Source organism: Phocoena sinus, chromosome 19, assembly GCF_008692025.1.
Source record: "Phocoena sinus isolate mPhoSin1 chromosome 19, mPhoSin1.pri, whole genome shotgun sequence".
Classification (NCBI taxonomy): Eukaryota; Metazoa; Chordata; class Mammalia; order Artiodactyla; family Phocoenidae; genus Phocoena; species Phocoena sinus.
Genome location: NC_045781.1, coordinates 34,211,416 through 34,230,277, shown reverse-complemented (window position 1 = coordinate 34,230,277; position 18,862 = coordinate 34,211,416).

Here is an 18,862-nt window from a genome sequence, read left to right as displayed (position 1 = left end):
GCCATATGTACGTGCCCACAAAGGCTACAGCTAATAAAGCTAGACCCGTCTTGGCTTCAGGAACACTCGTTGTCGGGTCAGATGTTCTATAGGTGCTGAGTTTACAAAGCCGGTCATGGGGCTGTCAATTAGCAGTTTGCCAGCTGTGAGGAGAGATTTCAGCTTTTCTTCCTTAGTTGCACAGCTCATGGGGCTCAGCTGTGGTTTCAACCCCACCTCTGCATGTGGGCCACCCACAGGGGTCTGCTCCTGAGGTTGCCCCAGAGCACACGGGCCCACCCTGGAGAGGAGAGGGTGCAGAGGCAGCAGCAGCTGGGTTCGCTGGAGCCCTGATGGGGATGGGGCGTGTGGGGTAGCTGGCGGCTGTGGGCATGAGAGAGCCAGCCCCAGTAGGGGTCCTTCCTAGTGCCTGGGAAGGCAGGGACCAGCGCACAGGGAGAGAGGCTACAATGGCAGTCCTTCCCCATTGCATGTCAGTCAACAATGGCACTTTGCTTCTATGGTGGTCCGCATTTCTTCCACAAGCATTCCCAGTTGCAGATTTCCTCACTCCCGTTCCCTCAGGATGTCTCCTTACAGCCAACAGTAGTCTTCTCCCCAGGTTTGTTCTCCAAACCCACGTTCCAGCACCTAGCCCCTGTCCACACTGACAGACACATGTCTCAGTCTGGTGTATGCAGGGCTGTGGCATGGACCATCTGTGTAGGTCTCACTCTGTCCTTTTGGCCACAGACTGGTTGCTGCGCTCTCCTCTGATAGACCCTGAAGCTCCGCTTCTGGCACAACTGATCTCTCTGCTGGTGAGGGGGCTTCCCCTGATGTGGGAACCTCTCTTCTCCTTCAGGTCCACCCCCCAGGGGCACAAATCCCATCCAGCTTCCTCTCCTCTTCCTTTTACCTTCTTCTTTCTTCTGTCCTACCCAGTTATGTGGGGGATCTTTCTTGTCCTTTTAGGTGTCCAAGGTCCTCTGCTAGTGTTCAGCTGGTGCTCTGTGAAAATTGTTCCATTTGAAGATGTATTTTTGATGCGTTTGTGGGGAGATATGAACTCCACGTCCTCCTACACCTCTGCCATCTTGTCTGCCTGGTGTGATTTTAACAGGTATTTCTTAATATTCCCTTTCTGATATTTCATTGCTACTGTAAAGAAATGCAACTGATTTCTGAATGTTAATCTTGTATCCTGCTACTTTGCTGAATATACTTATTAGATCTAGTAGTTTGTGTGTGGAGTCCTTAGAGTTTTCTATATATAGTATCATGTCACCTCCATATAGTGACAATTTTACCTCTTCCCTTCCAATCTGGATACCTTATATTTCTTTGTCTGATCTGATTGCTATGGCTAGGACTTCCAATACTATGTTGAATAGAAGTGGTGAGAGTGGGCATCCTTGTCTTTTTCCAGATTTAGTGGGAAGGCTTTCAGCTTTTCACTGTTGAGTATTATGTTGGCTGTGGGTTTGTCATAAATCAGGGGTCCCCGGACTGGTACCAGTCCATGGCCTGTTAGGAACCGGGCTGCACAGCAGGAGGTAAGTGGCAGGTGAGTGAGTGAAGCATCATCTGTCACTCCCCATTGCTCACATTACCACCTGAAACATCACCCCCAGCCCCATTCCACCCACCCTGGTCTATGGAAAAGTTGTCTTCCATGAAACTGATCCCTGGTGCCAAAAAGGTTGGGGACTGCTGTTATAAATGGTTTCTATTATGTTGAGTTACGTTCCCTCTGTACCCACTTTGGTAAGAGTTTTTACTGTGAATGGATGTTGAATTTTGTCAAATGGTTTTTCTGCATCTATTGAGATGATCATGTGGTTTTTGACTTTCTTTTGTTAACCTGGTGTATTACATTGATTTTCAGATATTGAACCATCTTTGTGAACTTGGGATGAATCCCACTTGGTCGTGGTGTATGATCTTTTTTAAGTGTTGTTGGATTTGGTTTGCTAATATTTTGTTGAGAATTTTTGCATCTATATCATCAGGGATGAATTTTCTTTTCATCCTGTAATTTTCTTTTTTGGTGGTATCTTTGTCTGGTTTTGGTATTAGTGTGATGGTGGCTTCTTAGAATGTCTTTGGGAGTGTTCCCACTTCTTCAGTCTTTTGGAAGAGTTTGAGAAGGATTGGTATAAGTTCTGCTTTGTATGTTGGTTAGAATTCCCCAGTGAAGCCATCTGATCCTGGACTTTTGTTTGTAGGGAGTTTTGTTTGTTTTGTTTAAATAACAGATTGTATTTCACTTCTGCTGATTGGTCTGTTCAAATCATCTATTTCTTGGTTCAATTTTGGTGGGCTGTATGTTTCTAGAAAGTTGTCCATTTCTTGTAGGTTGTCAAATTTGTTGACATATAATTGTTCATAGTGTACTCATGATTTTTTGTATTTCTGCTGTATTGCTTGAGATTTCTTATTTTATTTGGGTTCTCTTTTCTTCTTGATGAGCCTGGCCAGAGGTTTCTCAATTTTGTTTTCCCTTTCAAAGAACCAGCACTTGGTTTTATTGATTTTTTTCTATTCGTTTTTTAATCTCTATTTTATTTATTTCCTCCCTGATCTTTATTGTTTCCTTCCTTCTGCTGCCTTTAGGCTTTGTTTTTTATTCTTTTTCTAATTCTTTTAGGTGGAGTGTTAGGTTGTTTATTTGAGATTTTTCTTTTTTGAGGAATAACTGTATGTCTATGAACTTCTCTCTAACACCTGCTTTTGCTGCATCCCATAGTGCTTTCATTGTCGTTTGTCTCAAGGTATTTAAGTTCCTTTTTGAATCCTTGTTGACCCTTTTTTTTTTTTTCGGTACACGGGCCCCCCACTGCTGTGGCCTCTCCCGTTGCGGAGCACAGGCTCCGGACACGCAGGCTCAGCGGCCATGGCTCATGGGCCCAGCCACTCCGCGGCACGTGGGATCTTCACGGACCAGGGCACGAACCCATGTCCCCTGCATCGGCAGGTGGACTCTCAACCACTGCGCCACCAGAGAAGCCCCCATTTGTTTTTTAGTAGCATGTTTTTTAGTCTCCTTGTAATCATTTTTCTCTCATTTCTCTTCCTGTGGTTGATTTCTTAGTCTCATGCCATTGTGGTCAGAGGAGATGTTTGTAATAATTTATATACTCTTAAATTTGTCAAGGTTACTTTTGTGCCCTAGTATGTGGTTAATCCTAGAGAATGTTCCATGTGCATTTGAAAAGAATGTGCATTCTGGTTTTTTTTGATGTAATGTCCTGAAAATATCAATTAAGTCTACCTGTTCTATTATATCATTTAGGTTCTCTGTTGTCTTATTGATTTTCTGTCTAGAAGATCTGTCCATTGATGTGAGTTGGGTATTAAAGTCACCTACTGTTATTAATTTATTCCCATCAATTTCTCCCTTTATGTCTGTTAGTAGTCTATGTATTTGGGTGCTCCTATATTAAGTGCATATACACTGATGAGTGTAAAATCATCTTCTTGTATTGATCCTTTTACCATCATATAGTGTCCTTCTTTATGTTTCTTTATGGCCTTTGTTTTAAAGTCTATTTTGTCTGATATGAGCATTGCAACTCTTGCTTTCTTGTCATTTCCGTTTGCATGAAATATTTTTTCCATCCCTTACTTTCAGTCTATGAGTGTCTTGTGCCCTAAGGTGGGTCTCTTGTAAGCAGTATATTGTAGGCTCTTGTTTTTTTTTTGTTTTTTTGTGGCTCTTGTTTTTTATCCAGTTTTCCACTCTCTCTTTTGAGTGGAGCATTCAGTCCATTGACATTTAAGATAATTTTTGATACATATGTATTTATTGCCATTTTAAACCTTGTTTTCTAGTTGATAGTATGTATTGTCTTTGTTCCTTTTTCTTTTTGTGGTTTGATGATTTTATTTTATGCTTGTGTTCTCTTTTTTTTGTGAATGTATTGTATGTTTTTGATTTGTGGTTGCCCTATTTTTTAAGTATGTTAATCCCTTCCTATATCTGCTTGTTTTAGGCTGATAGTCATATAGGCTCAAACACATTCTTTTTTTTTTTTTTTTTTTTTTTTTTTTGGGTACACGGGCCTCTCACCGTTGTGGCCTCTCCCGCTGCAGAGCACAGGCTCTGGACGCGCAGGCTCAGCGGCCATGGCCCACGGGCCCAGCCGCTCCGCGGCGCGTGGGATCCTCCCGGACCGGGGCACGAACCCGCGTCCCCTGCATCGGCAGGCAGACTCTCAACCACCGCGCCACCAGGGAAGCCCCAAACACATTCTTAAAAAAAAAAAATCTATATTTTGTTACTCTCCTTCCCCACATTTTAAAATTTTGATGTGCTTTTTTTTTTTAAGGAAGATGTTGGGGGTAGGAGTTTATTAATTATTTATTTTTGGCTGTGTTGGGTCTTCATTTCTGTGTGAGGGCTTTCTCTAGTTGTGGCGAGCAGGGGCCCCTCTTCATCATGGTGTGCAGGCCTCTCATTGTCGCGGCCTCTCCCGTCGCGGAGCACAGGCTCCAGACGCGCAGTTTCAGTAGTTGTGGCCCATGGGCCCAGCCACTCCGCAGCATGCGGGATCCCCCCAGACCAGGGCCCAAACCTGTGTCCCCTGCATTAGCGTGCATACTCTCAAGCACTGCGCCACCAGGGAAGCCTCTTGATGTGCCTTTTTACATCTTCATGTTTATCTCTTTGCTCTTCCTTGTGTTTATCATTGCTTTCATGAATAGGATTTTTTTTTTCTTTTTGATCTGTATACTGGCTGTTTTAAGTGATTTACTGTCCAATTATGATTTCCTCCTTCTTGTATATTCTTGATTCTTTTCTATTTAGAGAAGACCTTTCAATATTTCTTTTAGGGTAGGTTTAGTACTGCTGTACTCTTTTAGTTTTTGCTTGTCTGAGAAATTCTTTATTTCTCTTCCTATTCTAAATGATAATCTTGCTGGGTGTAATATTCTAGGTTGCAGATTTTTCCCCTTCAAGATTTTGAATATATTTTGCCACTCCCTTATGGCCTGCAGCATTTCTGTAGAGAAATCAGTTGATAGCCTTATGGGGGGGGTTCCCTTGTAATTAACTCTTTGTTTTCCCTTGCTGCCTTTAGAATCCTCTTTAACTTTTGCCATTTTTATTATAATATGTCTTGATGTAGGTTTGTTTGGGACCCTCTGTGCTTCCTGTAACTGGATATCTGTTTCCCTTTAGGTTTGGGACGTTTTCAGCCATATCTTCTTCAAATACATTTTCAATCCTCTTTTCTCTTTCTTCTCCTTCTGGAATCCCTATTATGTGTAGGTTGGCATGCTTTATATTATCCCATAGGTCTCTTATATTGTTTTCATTTTTTTATTTGGTTTTCTGTCTGCTGTTTTGATGGGGTAATTTCCATTATTCTATCTTCCAGGTCACTTATTCTTTCTTCTGCATTATTCCTTCTGCTATTCATTGCCTTTAACTCAGCTTTCATCTGAGTAAATGAATTTTCTAATTTTTCTTGTCTCCTTATAGTTTCTAGTTCCTTATTACAGTAATCTGCATTTCTCTCAAAATACTTTCTGAATTCCTTCAGTATTTTCATCACCTCCTTTTTGAACTCTGTTTCTATTAGACTGAAGACATCTGTTTCTTTGTTCCTTCAGGGGAATTCTCTTGTTCTCTGAACAAGAGAATTCCTCTGGTTTCTCATTTTGCTTATATTTCTCTTACTCAGTGAGTTTAGGAGAAACAATTATCTACTGTAGTCTTGGAAGTCTATTTATATGCAGGAGCATCCATGCATAGCTTGTGTGGATTTATTTTTTTGGTGTGGGGCTGTTTTGATGTTTGCTGTCTCTTTCCTCAGTGTGTGCTGGCTGCTATCCCCTTAATGGGGGTGTGCAGCCCGCACATACTCCCAAGGAGGTGGGGACAGTGGTCGGTGCCCAGTCGTGGGACCCTCTACAGCGGCAGCAGTCTGCACCCACCTTTGGAGTCTGAGATGGCAGCAGCAGCTCATGCCTGCCCCTGGAGCTCTTGTAGGTGGTGCCCTGCCACCTGCGAGCACGTGCCTGGGAGAAGAAGCTCCTATGGTGATCCCACCCCGCTCCTCGTGGGCCCCCCAAATGCACCTTGCTTCTCTGGCGGGCCCTGGTTTCTTCCCAGACTCCCTTGGTTGTGGGGCACCACACCCTAGCCCCCTCGGCTGTCTCCACACAGCCAACCCATCCTCTCCCTGGGTCTGACCTCCAAAGCACCCAGCACCCGCCTGCCTCAGTGGAGGAATATCTCAGGCTGGGGAGTGCTGAGTGGCACCGACCATCTCTGCAGGTCTCTCTCCACTTTGCCCTCCATAAACTGGTTGCTGCGCTCTCCTCTAGGCTCCGAATCTCCCAGTCTGTCCTGGCCGACCTCTCCATCAATGATGGGACTTCCCAGAGTTTGGAAATGTTTCCACTTTCACAGCTCTCTCCCAGGGGTGCTGGTCCAGTCCCAATTCCTTTTTCTCTCTCTTTTTTCTTTTATCCTACCCAGTTACATAGAGATTTTCTTGCCCTTCTGGAAGTCTGAGGTCTTCTGCCAGTGCTCAGTAGATGTTCTGTGAGAATTGTTTCACATATCGATGTATTTTTTTTTAATTGGGGTATAGTTGCTTTACAATGTTGTGTTAGTTTCTGCTGTACAATGAAGTGAATCAGCTATATGTATACATATATCCCCTCCTTTTTGGATTTCCTTCCAATTTAGGTCACCACAGAGCCTTAAGTAGAGTTCCCTGTGCTATACAGCAGGTTCTCATTAGTTATCTATTTTATACATAGTAGTGTATATATGTCAATCCCAATCTCCCAATTCATTCCATTCCCCTTTCCCCCGACCTTGGTGTCCGTGCATTTGTTCTCTACACCTGTGTCTCTATTTCTGCTTTGCAAATAGGTTCATCTGTACCATTTTTCTAGGCTCCTCATATATGTGTTAACATATGATATTTGTTTTAATTTTTCTGACTTACTTCACTCTGCATGACAGTCACTAGGTCCATCCACATCTCTACAAATGACCCAAATTTGTTCCTTTTTATGGCTAATATTCCATTGTATATATGTACCACATCTTCTTGATCCATTCATCTGTCGATGGACATTTAGGCTGCTTCCATGTCCTGGCTGTTGTAAATAGTGCTGTAATGAACATTGGGGTGTATGTGTCTTTTTGAATTATGATTTTCTCAGGGTATATGCCCAGTAGTGGGATTTCTGGGTCATACAATAGTTCTATTTTTAGTTTTTTAAGGAACCTCCATACTGTTCTCCATAGTGGCTGTATCAATTTACATTCCCACCAGCAGTGCAAAAGGGTTCCCTTTTCTCCACACCATGTCCAGCATTTATTGTTTGTAGATATTTTGATGATGGCCATTCTGACTGGTGTGAGGTGATACTTCATTGTAGTTTTGATCTGCATTTCTCTAATAATTAGCAATGTTGAGCATCTTTTCATGTGCCTCATGGCCATCTGTATGTCTTCTTTGGAGAAATGTCTAAGTTTTCCACCCATTTTTTTTTTTTTTTTTTTTTTTTTTTATGCGTTACGCGGGCCTCTCACTGCTGTGGCCTCTCCCGTTGCGGAGGACAGGCTCCGGACGCGCAGGCCCAGCGGCCATGGCCCACGGGCCCAGCCGCTCCGCGGCATGCGGGATCCTCCCAGACCGGGGCACGAACCCGTGTCCCCTGCATCGGCAGGCGGACTCCCAACCACTGCGCCACCAGGGAAGCCCCTCCACCCATTTTTTTATTGGGTTTTTTTTTGCTATTGAGTTATATGAGCTGTTTGTATATTTTGGAGATTAATCCCTTTTCAGTGCTTTGTTTCCAAATATTCTCTCCCATTCTGAGGTTGTCTTTCCATTTTGTTTATGGTTTCCTTTGCTGTGCAACATCTCTTAAGTTTCATTAGGTCCCATTTGTTTATTTTTATTTTCATTACTCTAGCAGGTGGGTCAAAAAAGATCTTGCTGTGATTTATGTCAGAGTGTTCTTCCTATGTTTTCCTCTGAGTTTTATAGTGTCCAGTCTTACATTTAGGTCTTTAAACCATTTTGAGTATTTTTGTATATGGTGTTAGGGAGTATTAGCTTTTACTTGTAGCCACCCAGTTTTCCCAGCACCACTTACTAAAGAGATGGTCTTTCCTCCATTGTACAGTCTTGACTCCTTTGTCATAGATTAGGGGACCATAGGTGGGTGGTTTTATCTCTGGGCTTTCTATCGTGTTCCATTGATCCATTGATCTACATTTCTGTTTTTGTGATAGTACCACAGTGTCTTGATTACTGTAGCTTTGTAGTATAGTCTGAAGACAGGGAGCCTGATTCCTCCCTCTCTGTTTTTCTTTCTTAAGATCGCTTTGGCTATTCGGGGTCTTTTGTGTTTCCATGCATTTTTGATGTATTTGTGGGAAAAGGTTAGCTCCGCGTCCTACTTCTCCACCATCTTGATCTGTTCCCCCATCTTTACCCATTCATCTGTCCATGGACATTTAGGATGCTTCCATATCTTGGTTTATGTAAATAGTGCTGCTGTAAATATTGAGGTACACACATTTTTTGATTGAGTTGTTTGGTTTTTTGATATTGAGCTGCATGAGCTGCTTGTATATTTTGGAAATGAATCCCTTGTCAGTCGTTTCACTTGCAAATATTTTATCCCATTCTGTGGGTTGTCTTTTCAGCTTGTTTATGGTTTCCTTTGCTGTGCAAAAGCTTTTAAGTTTGATTAGGTTCCATCTGTTTATTTTTGCTTTTATTTCTATTGCCTTGGGTGACTGACCTAAGAAAACATTACTATGATTTATGTCAGAATGTTTTGCCTATGTCTTCTTCCAGGAGTTTTGTGGTGTCATGTCTTATATTTAAGGTTAAGCCATTTTGAGTTTTTTGTTTGTTTTTAATGTGTGTGTGGTGTGAGGGAGTGTTATAACTTCATTGCCTTATATGCGGCTGTCCAGCTTTCCCAACATCACTTGTTGAAGTGACTGTCTTTTCTCCATGGTATATTCTTGCCTCCTTTGTTGAAGATTAACTGACTTTAGGCATGTGCCTTTATTTCTGGGCTCTCTGTTCAGTTTCATTGATCCATATGTCTGTTTTTGTGCCGATACCACACTATTGATTACTGCAGTTTGCAGTACTGTCTGAAGTCTGAGAGGGTTGTGCCTTCACCTTTGTTCTTTTTCCTCAGGGTTGCTTTGGCTATTCTAGGTCTTTTATAGTTCCATATAAATTTTAGGATTATTTGTTCTAGTTCTGTGAAAAAGGTCATTGATAATTTGATAAGGATGCATTAAATATGTAAATTGCTTAGGTAGTATTGCTATTTTAACAATATTAATTCTTCCAGTCCAAAAGCATAGGATATCTTTCAATTTCTTTGAATCATCTTCAGTTTCCTTTATCACTGTTTTATAGTTCTCATCATACAAGCCTTTCACCTCCTTGGTTAGATTTATTCCTAGTTTTTTTTTTTTTTAATGCAATTTTAAAAGACTTTTTTTTCCTTTACTTTTTCTTTCTGATATTTAATTGTAGTGTAAGGAAATAAACAGATTTCTGTATGTTTATCTTGTACCCTGCTACCTTACTGAAATCTTTTATCAGTTCTAGTAGTTTTTGTGTGGAGTCATTAGGGTTTTCTATATATAGTATCATGTCATCTGCATATAATGACAATTTTACCTCTTCTTTTCCAGTTTGGGTACATTTTATTTCTTTTTCTTGTTTGCCTGCTGTGGCTAGGACTTCCAGTAGTGTATTGAAAAGAAGTGGTGTGAGTGGTATCCTTGTTTTGTTCCAGATTTCAGCAGAAAGGCTTTCAGCTTTTCACCATTAAGTATTATGTTGGTTGTGGGCTTGATAATAAATAGCTTTTATTATATTGAGATATGTTCCCTCTATACCCACTTTGGTGTTTTTATTATGAATGGATGTTGACTTTTATCAAATGCTTTTTCTGCTCATCTATTGAAATGATCATGTGGTTTTTGTCTTTTGTTGATGTGGTGTATCATATTGATTTGCATATGTTGAACCATCCTTCTGAACTTGGGATGAATCCCACTTGGTCATGGTGTATGATCTTTTTTATGTGTTGTTGGATTTGGTTTGCTAATATTTTGTTGAGAATTTTCATATCTGTATTCATCAGGGATATTGGCCTGTAATTTTCTTTTTTGGTGGTATCTTTGTCTGGTTTTGGTATCAGTGTGATGGTGGCTTCATAGAATGTCTTTGGCCGTGTTCCCTCCTCTTTGATCTTTTGGAAGACTTTGAGAAGGATACTTTCTTCTTTGTATGTTGGTTAGAATTCCCCAGTGAAGCCATCCAATCCTGGACTTCTGTTTGCAGGGAGTTTTTTTGTTTGTTTGTTTACAGATTATATTTCAATTCTAGCAATCAGTCTGTTCAAATTATCTATTTCTTTTAGATTCAGTTTCGGTGGGCTGTATGTTTCCAGAAACTTGTCTATTTCCTCTAGGTTTCCAATTTGCTGGCATATAATTGTTCATAGCATTCTCTTATGTTCTTCTTTTCATTTTGTATTTCTGTAGTATTGGCTGTTATTTCTCCTCTTTGATTTCTTGTTTTGTTTATTTGGGTCCTCTCTCTTTTCTTCTTGGTGAACCTGGGCAGAGGTTTTCTTGGTTTTGTTTACCCTTTCAAAGAACCAGCTCTTGGTTTTATTTATTTTCTTTTTATTTTTAAAAATCCCTATTTTATTTCCCATCTGATCTTTATTATTTCCTTCCTTCTGTTGACTTTAGGTTTTATTTTTTGTTTTTTTCTAATTCTTTTAAGTGGTGGGTTAGGTTGTTTATTTGAGATTTTTCTTGAGGCAGGCCTGTATAGCTATGAACTGTCCTCTTAGGACTGCTTTTGCTGTATTCCATAGATTTTGTATGGTTGTGTTTTCATTGTTATTTGTCTCAAGGTATCTTTTAATTTCCTCTTTGATTACATTGTTTACCATATTTTTGTTTTGTTTTGTTTTAGTAGTATGATTTTTAGTCTCTATGTATTCATTTTTTCTTGTTTCTCTTTCTGAGGTTGATTTTGAGTTTCATGCCATTGTGGTCAGAAAAGATGCTTGAAATAATGTTTATCCTCTTAAATTGGTTGAGGCTTGTTTTTTGTCTTAGTATGTGGTCTATCCTAGAGAATGTTCCATGTGCACTTAAAAAGAATGCGTGTATATACTTTTTTGGATGCAATGTCCTGAAAATATCAATTTAAGTCCAACTGTTGTGTAATTTAGCATCTCTGTTGCCTTATTCTTTTCTGTCTGAAAGATTTGTCCATTGATGTAAGTGGGGTGTTGAAGTCTCCTACTATTACTTTTTCCCTGTCAACTTCTCCCCTATGTCTGTTAGTATTTTATGTATTTTTGTGCTCTTATATTGGGTGCATATATGTTAACAAGTGTAATATCCTCTTCTTGTATTGATCCTTGTGTCATTATACACTGTCCTTTTTCTTTATGGCTTTTGTTTTAAAGTCTATTTTTTCTGATGAGTATTGCTACCCCCACTTTCTTGTCATTTCTATTTGCATGAAATATCTTTTTCTATCCCCTCACTTTCAATCTATGTGTGTCCTTCGCCCATAAGTGGGTCTTTTGTAGGCAGCATGTTGTAGGCTTTTGTTTTTTTGGCTAATCTGCAGCTCTGTCTTTTGATTGGTGCACTTAGTCCATTGACATTTAAGGTAACTATTGATAGACACATATTTATTATCATTTTATACCTTGTTTTCCAGTTGATTTTGTATTTCTTCTTTGTTTTTCCTTTTGCTTGAGTTCTCTCTCTCTCTTTTTTTGTGTGACTCTATTGTATGTTTTTAGATTTGTGGTTACCCTGTTTTTCAAGTATGTAAACCCATTACTATATCTACTTGCTTTAGACTGGTAGTCATAAAGCCTCAAACGCATTCTTTTTTTTTTTTTTTTTTTTTTTTTGTGGTACGCGGGCCTCTCACTGTTGTAGCCTCTCCCGTTGCGGAGCACAGGCTCAGCGGCCATGGTTCACAGGCCCAGCCACTCCGTGGCATGTGGGATCTTCCCGGACTGGGGCACGAACCCGTGTCCCCTGCATCGGCAGGCAGACTCTCAACCACTGCGCCACCAGGGAAGCCCTCAAACGCATTCTTTAAAAAAAAAAAAAATCTACATTTTCTTATGCCTCTGTCCCACATTTTATGATTTTCATGTCCTTTTACATTTTGATGTTTAGCCTTTTCTGTACATTGTAGTTATCACTTTCACACAAAAAATATTTTCTTAATCTACCTACTGGCTTATTTAAGTGTTTTGTTTTCCAACTGTGATTTTCCTATAGATTATTGATTCTTTTCTATTTAGACAAGACCTTTCAATATTTCTTTTAGGATAGGTTTAGTATTGCTGTATTGTTTTTTGTTTGAGAAATTCTTTCTGTCTCCTATTTTAAATGATAATCTTGCTGGGTGGAATATCCTAGGTTGCAGGTTTTTCCTTTTCAGGACTTTGAATATAGTTTGCTACTCCCTTCTGGCCTGCAATGTTTCTGTAGAGAAATCAGCTGATAGCCCTTTGGGGTTTCACTTGTAAGTAGCTCTTGGCTTTTTGTTTTGTTTTTTGTTTTCCTGCTGGCTTTATGATCCTCTCTTTAACATTTGCCATTTTAATTATAATATGTCTTGGTGTAGGTCTGTTTGGGTTCATCTTGTTTGGAACCCTCCCTGATTCCCATACCTGGATATCTGTTTCCTTCTTTAGGTTTGGGATGTTTTCAGCCATAATTGCATCAAATACATTTTTTTTTGTTTCTTTTTGTGGTATGCGGGCCTCTCACTGTTGTGGCCTCTCCCGTTGAGGAGCACAGGCTCCAGACGCACAGGCCCAGCAGCCATAGCTCATGGGCCCAGCCACTTTGCGGCATGTGGGATCTTCCCGGACCGGGGCACAAACCCGTGTCCGCTGTATCAGCAGGCGGACTCTCAACCACTGTGCCACCAGGGAAGCTCTCAAATACATTTCTGAGCCCCTTTTCTCTTTTTTCTTTTTCTGGGATCCCTATTATGTGTAGATAGGCTCACTTTATATTATACCATACATCTTGTATATTGCTTTCACTTTCTTTCATCTTTCTGTCTGCTGTTCTTTTTTTTTTTAACATCTTTATTGGAGTATAATTGCTTTATAATCGTGTGTTAGTTTCTGCTTTACAACAAAATGAATCAGTTATATATATACATATGTTCCCATATCTCTTCCCTCTTGCGTCTCCCTCCCTCCCACCCTCTCTATCCCACCCCTCCAGGCGGTCACAAAGCACCGAGCTGATCTCCCTGTGCTATGCGGCTGCTTCCCACTAGCTATCTACCTCACGTTTGGTAGTGTATGTATGTCCATGCCTCTCTCTTGCTTCGTCACAGCTTACCCTTCCCCCTCCCCATATCCTCAAGTCCATTCTCTAGAAGGACACAGGTCTTTATTCCTGTCTTACCCCTAGGTTCTTCATGACATTTTTTTTCTTAAATTGCATACATATGTGTTAGCATACGGTATTTGTCTCTCTCTTTCTGACTTACTTCACTCTGTATGACAGACTCTAGGTCTATCCACCTCATAACAAATAGCTCAATTTCGTTTCTTTTTATGGCTGAGTAATATTCCATTGTATATATGTGCCACATCTTCTTTATCCATTCATCCGATGTTGGAAACTTAGGTTGTTTCCATCTCTGGGCTATCGTAAATAGAGCTGGAATGAACATTTTGGTACATGACTCTTTTTGAATTATGGTTTTCTCAGTAGTGGGATTGCTGGGTCATATGGTAGTTCTATTTGTAGTATATTAAGGATCCTCCATACTGTTCTCCACAGTGGCTGTATCAATTTACATTCCCACCAACAGTGCAAGAGGGTTCCCTTTTCTCCACACCCTCTCCAGCATTTATTGTTCCTAGATTTTTTTTTTGCGGTACGCGGGCCTCTCACTGTTGTGGCCTCTTCCTGTTGTGGAGCACAGGCTCTGGACGTGCAGGCTCAGCAGCCATGGCTCATGGGCCCAGCCGCTCTGCGGCATGTGGGATTTTCCCGGACTGGGGCACGAACCCATGTCCCCTGCATCAGCAGGCGGACTCTCAACCACTGCACCACCAGGGAAGCCCTGTTTCTAGATTTTTTGATGATGGCCATTCTGACTGGTGTGAGATGATATCTCATTGTAGTTTTGATTTGCATTTCTCTAATGATTAGTTATGTTGAGTATTCTTTCATCTGTTTGTTGGCAGTCTGTATATCTTCTTTGAAGAAATGTCTATTTAGGTCTTCTGCCCATTTTTGGATTGGGTTGTTTGTTTTTTTGTTACTAAGCTGCATGAGCTTCTTATAAATTTGGAGATTAATCCTTTGTCAGCTGCTTCATTTGCAAATATTTTCTCCCATTCTGAGGGTTGTCTTTTGGTCTGGTTATGGTTTCTTTTGCTGTGAAAAAGCTTTCAAGTTTCATTAGGTCCCATTTGTTTATTTTTGTTTTTATTTCCATTTCTCTAGGAGGTGACTTAAAAAGGATCTTGTTGTGATTTATGTCATAGAGTGTCCTGCCTATATTTTCCTCTAAGAGTTTGATAGTTTCTGGCCTTATATTTAGGTCTTTAATCCATTTTGAGCTTATTTTTGTGTATGGTGTTAGGGAGTGTTCGAATGTCATACTTTTACATGTACCTGTCCAGTTTTCCCAGCACCACTTATTGAAGAGGCTGTCCTTTCTCCACTGTACATTCCTGCCTCCTTTATCAATGATAAGGTGACCATATGTGTGTGGGTTTATCTCTGGGCTTTCTATCCTGTTCCATTGATCTATATTTCTGTTTTTGTGGCAGTACCATACTGCCTTGATTACTGTAGCTTTGTAGTATAGTCTGAAGTCAGGGAGCCTGATTCCTCCAGCTCCGTTTTTCGTTCTCAAGATTGCTTTGGCATTCAGGGTCTTTTTTGTTTCCATACAAATTGTGAAACTTTTTTGTTCTAGTTCTGTGAAAAATGCCATTGGTACTTTGATAGGGATTGCATTGACTCTGTAGATTGCTTTGGGTAGTAGAGTCATTTTCACAATGTTGATTCTTCCAATCCAGGAACATGCTATAGTTCTCCTTCTAATTGTATCACCTTTAATTTCTTTCATCAGTGTCTTATAATTTTCTGCATACACGTCTTTTGTCTCCTTAGGTAGGTTTATTCCTAGATATTTTTTCTTGCAATGGTAAATGGAGTGTTTTCTTAATTTCACTTTCAGATTTTTCATCATTAGTGTATAGGAATGCAAGATATTTCTGTGCATTAATTTTGTATCCTGCTACTTTACCAAATTCATTGATTACCTCTAGTAGATTTCTGGTAGCATCTTTAGGATTCTCTATGCATAGTATCATGTCATCTGCAAACAGTGACAACTTTACTTCTTCTTTTCCGATTTGGATTCCTTTTATTTCCTTTTCTTCTCTGATTGCTGTGGCTAAAACTTCCAAAACTATGTTGAATAAGAGTGGTGAGAGTGGGCAACCTTGTCTTGTTCCTGATCTTAGTGGAAATGCTTTCAGTTTTTCACCATTGAGGATGATGTTGGCAGTGGGTTTGTCATATATGGCCTTTATTATGTTGAGGTAAGTTCCCTCTATGCCTACTTTCTGCAGGGTTTTTTTATCATAAATGGGTGTTGAATTTTGTTGAAAGCTTTCTCTGCGTCTGTTGAGATGATCATATGGTTTTTCTCCTTCAATTTATTAATATGGTGTATCACATTGATTGATTTGCATATATTGAAGAATCCTTGCGTTCCTGGAATAAACCCCACTTGATCATGGTGTATGATCCTTTTAATGTGCTGTTGGATTCTGTTTGCTAGTATTTTGTTGAGGATTTTTGCATCTACTTTCATCAGTGAGATTGGCCTGTCTTTTTCTTTCTTTGTGACATCCTTGTCTGGTTTTGGTATCAGGGTGATGGTGGCCTCGTAGAATGCGTCGGGTACTGTTCCTCCCTCTGCTGTATTTTGGAAGAGTTTGAGAAGGATAGGTGTTAGCTCTTCTCTAAATGTTTGATAGAATTCGCCTGTGAAGCCATCTGGTCCTAGGCTTTTGTTTGTTGGAAGATTTTAAATCACAGTTTCAATTTCAGTGTTTGTGATTGGTCTGTTCAAATTTTCTATTTCTTCCTGATTCAGTCTTGGCAGGTTGTGCATTTCTAAGAATTTGTCCATTTGTTCTAGGTTGTCCATTTTATTGGCATAGAGTTGCTTGTAGTAATCTCTCATGATCTTTTGTATTTCTGCAGTGTCAGTTGTTACTTCTTTTTCATTTCTAATTGTATTGATTTGAGTCTTCTCCCTTTTTTTCTTGATGAGTCTGGCTAATGGTTTATCTGTTTTGTTTATCTTCTCAAAGAACCAGCTTTTAGTTTTTTTGATCTTTGCTTTCATTTCTTTTTCATTTATTTCTGTTTTGATCTTTATGATTTCTTTCCTTCTGCTAACTTTGGGGTTTTTTGGTTCTTCTTTCTCTAATTGCTTTAGGTGCAAAGTTAGGTTGTGTATTCAAGATGTTTCCTGTTTCTTAAGGTAGGATTGTATTGCTATAAACTTCCCTCTTAGAACTGCTTGTGCTGCATCCCATAGATTTTGGGTCATCGTGTCTCCATTGTCATTTGTTTCTAGGTATTTTTTGATTTCTTCTTTGATTTTTTCAGTGATCACTTTGTTATTAAGTAGTGTATTGTTTAGCCTCCATGTGTTTGTATTTTTTACAGATCTTTTCCTGTAATTGTTATCTAGTCTCATAGCATTGTGGTCAGAAAAGATACTTGATACGATTTCAATTTTCTTAGATTTACCAAGGCTTGATTTGTGACCCAAGATATGATCTATCCTGGAGAATGTTCCATGAGCACTTGAGAAAAATGTGTATTCTGTTGTTTTTGGATGGAATGTCCCATAAATATCAATTAAGTCCATCTTGTTTAATATATCATTTAAAGCTTGCGTTTCCTTATTTATTTTCATTTTGGATGATCTGTCTATTGGTGAAAGTGGGGTGTTAAAGTCCCCTATTATGAATGTGTTACACTCGATTTCCCCTTTTATGGCTGTTAGTATTTGCCTTATGTATTGAGGTGCTCCTATGTTGGGTGCGTAAATATTTACAATTGTTATATCTTCTTGGATCGATCCCTTGATCATTATGTAGTGTCCTTCTTTGTCTCTTCTAATAGTCTTTAAAGTCTATTTTGTCTGATATAAGAATTCCTACTCCAGCTTTCTTTTGGTTTCCATTTTCATGAAGTATTTTTTTCCATCCTCTTACTTTCAGTCTGTATGTGTCTCTAGGTCTGAAATGGGTCTCTTTAGACGGTAAATATATGGGTCTTGTTTTTGTATCCATTCAGCCAATCTGTGTCTTTTGGTGGGAGCATTTAGTCCATTTACATTTAAGGTAATTATCGATATGTATGTTCCTATTCCCATTTTCTTAATTGTTTTGGGTTCGTTATTGTAGGTCTTTTCGTTCTCTTGTGTTTCTTGCCTAAAGAAGTTCCTTTAGCATTTGTCATAGAGCTGGTTTGGTGGTGCTGAACTCGCTCAGCTTTTTCTTGTCTGTGAAGGTTTTAATTTCTCCATCAAATCTGAATGATATCCTTGCTGGGTAGAGTAATCTTGGTTGTAGGTTTTTTTCCTTCATCTCTTGAAATATGTCCTGCCAGTCCCTCTGGCTTGCAGAGTTTCTGCTGAAAGATCAGCTGTTAACCTTATGGGGATTCCCTTGTGTGTTATTTGTTGTTTTTCCCTTCCTGCTTTTAATATGTTTTCTTTATATTTGACAGTTTGATTAATATGTGTCTTGGCGTGTTTCTCCTTGGATTTATTCTGTATGGGACTTTCTTTGCTTCCTGGACTTGATTAACTATTTCCTTTCCCATATTAGGGAAGTTTTCAACTATAATCTCTTCAAATATTTTCTCAGTTCCTTTCTTTTTCTCTTCTTCTTCTGGAACCCCTATAATTCGAATGTTGGTGTGTTTAATGTTGTCCCAGAGGTCTGTGAGACTGTCCTCAGTTCTTTTCATTCTTTTTTCTGTATTCTGCTCTGCAGTAGTTATTTCCACTATTTTATCTTCCAGGTCACTTATCCGTTCTTCTGCCTCAGTTATTCTGCTATTGATCCCATCTAGAGCATTTTTCATTTTATTTATTGTGTTGTTCATCGTTGTTAGTTTCATCTTCAGTTCTTCTAGTTCCTTGTTAAATGTTTCTTGCATTTTGTCTATTCTATTTCCAAGATTTTGGATCATCTGTACTATCATTATTCTGAATTTTTATTCAGGTAGACTGCCTATTTCCTCTTCACTTGTTAGGTCTGGTGGGTTTTTATCTTGCTCCTTCATCTGCTGTGTGTTTTCTGTTTTCTCATTTGCTTATCTTACTGTGTTTGGGGTCTCCTTTTTGCAGGCTGCAGGTTCGTAGTTCCCACTGTTTTTGGTGTCTGTCCCCAGTCGCTAAGGTTGGTTCAGTGGGTTGTGTAGGCTTCCTGGTGGAGGGGACTAGTGCCTGTGTTCTGGTGGATGAGGCTGGATCTTGTCTTTCTGGTGGGCAGGTCCACGTCTGGTGGTGTGTTTTTGGGTGTCTGTGGCCTTATTATGATTTTAGGCAGCCTCTCTGCTAATGGGTGGGTTGTGTTCCTGTTTTGCTAGTTGTTCAGCATAGGGTGTCCAGCACTGTAGCTTGCTGGTCGTTGAGTGAAGCTGGGTGCTGGCGTTGAGATGGAGATATCTGGGATATTTTCACCGTTTGATATTATGTGGAGCTGGGAGATATCTTGTGGACCAGTGTCCTGAAGTTGG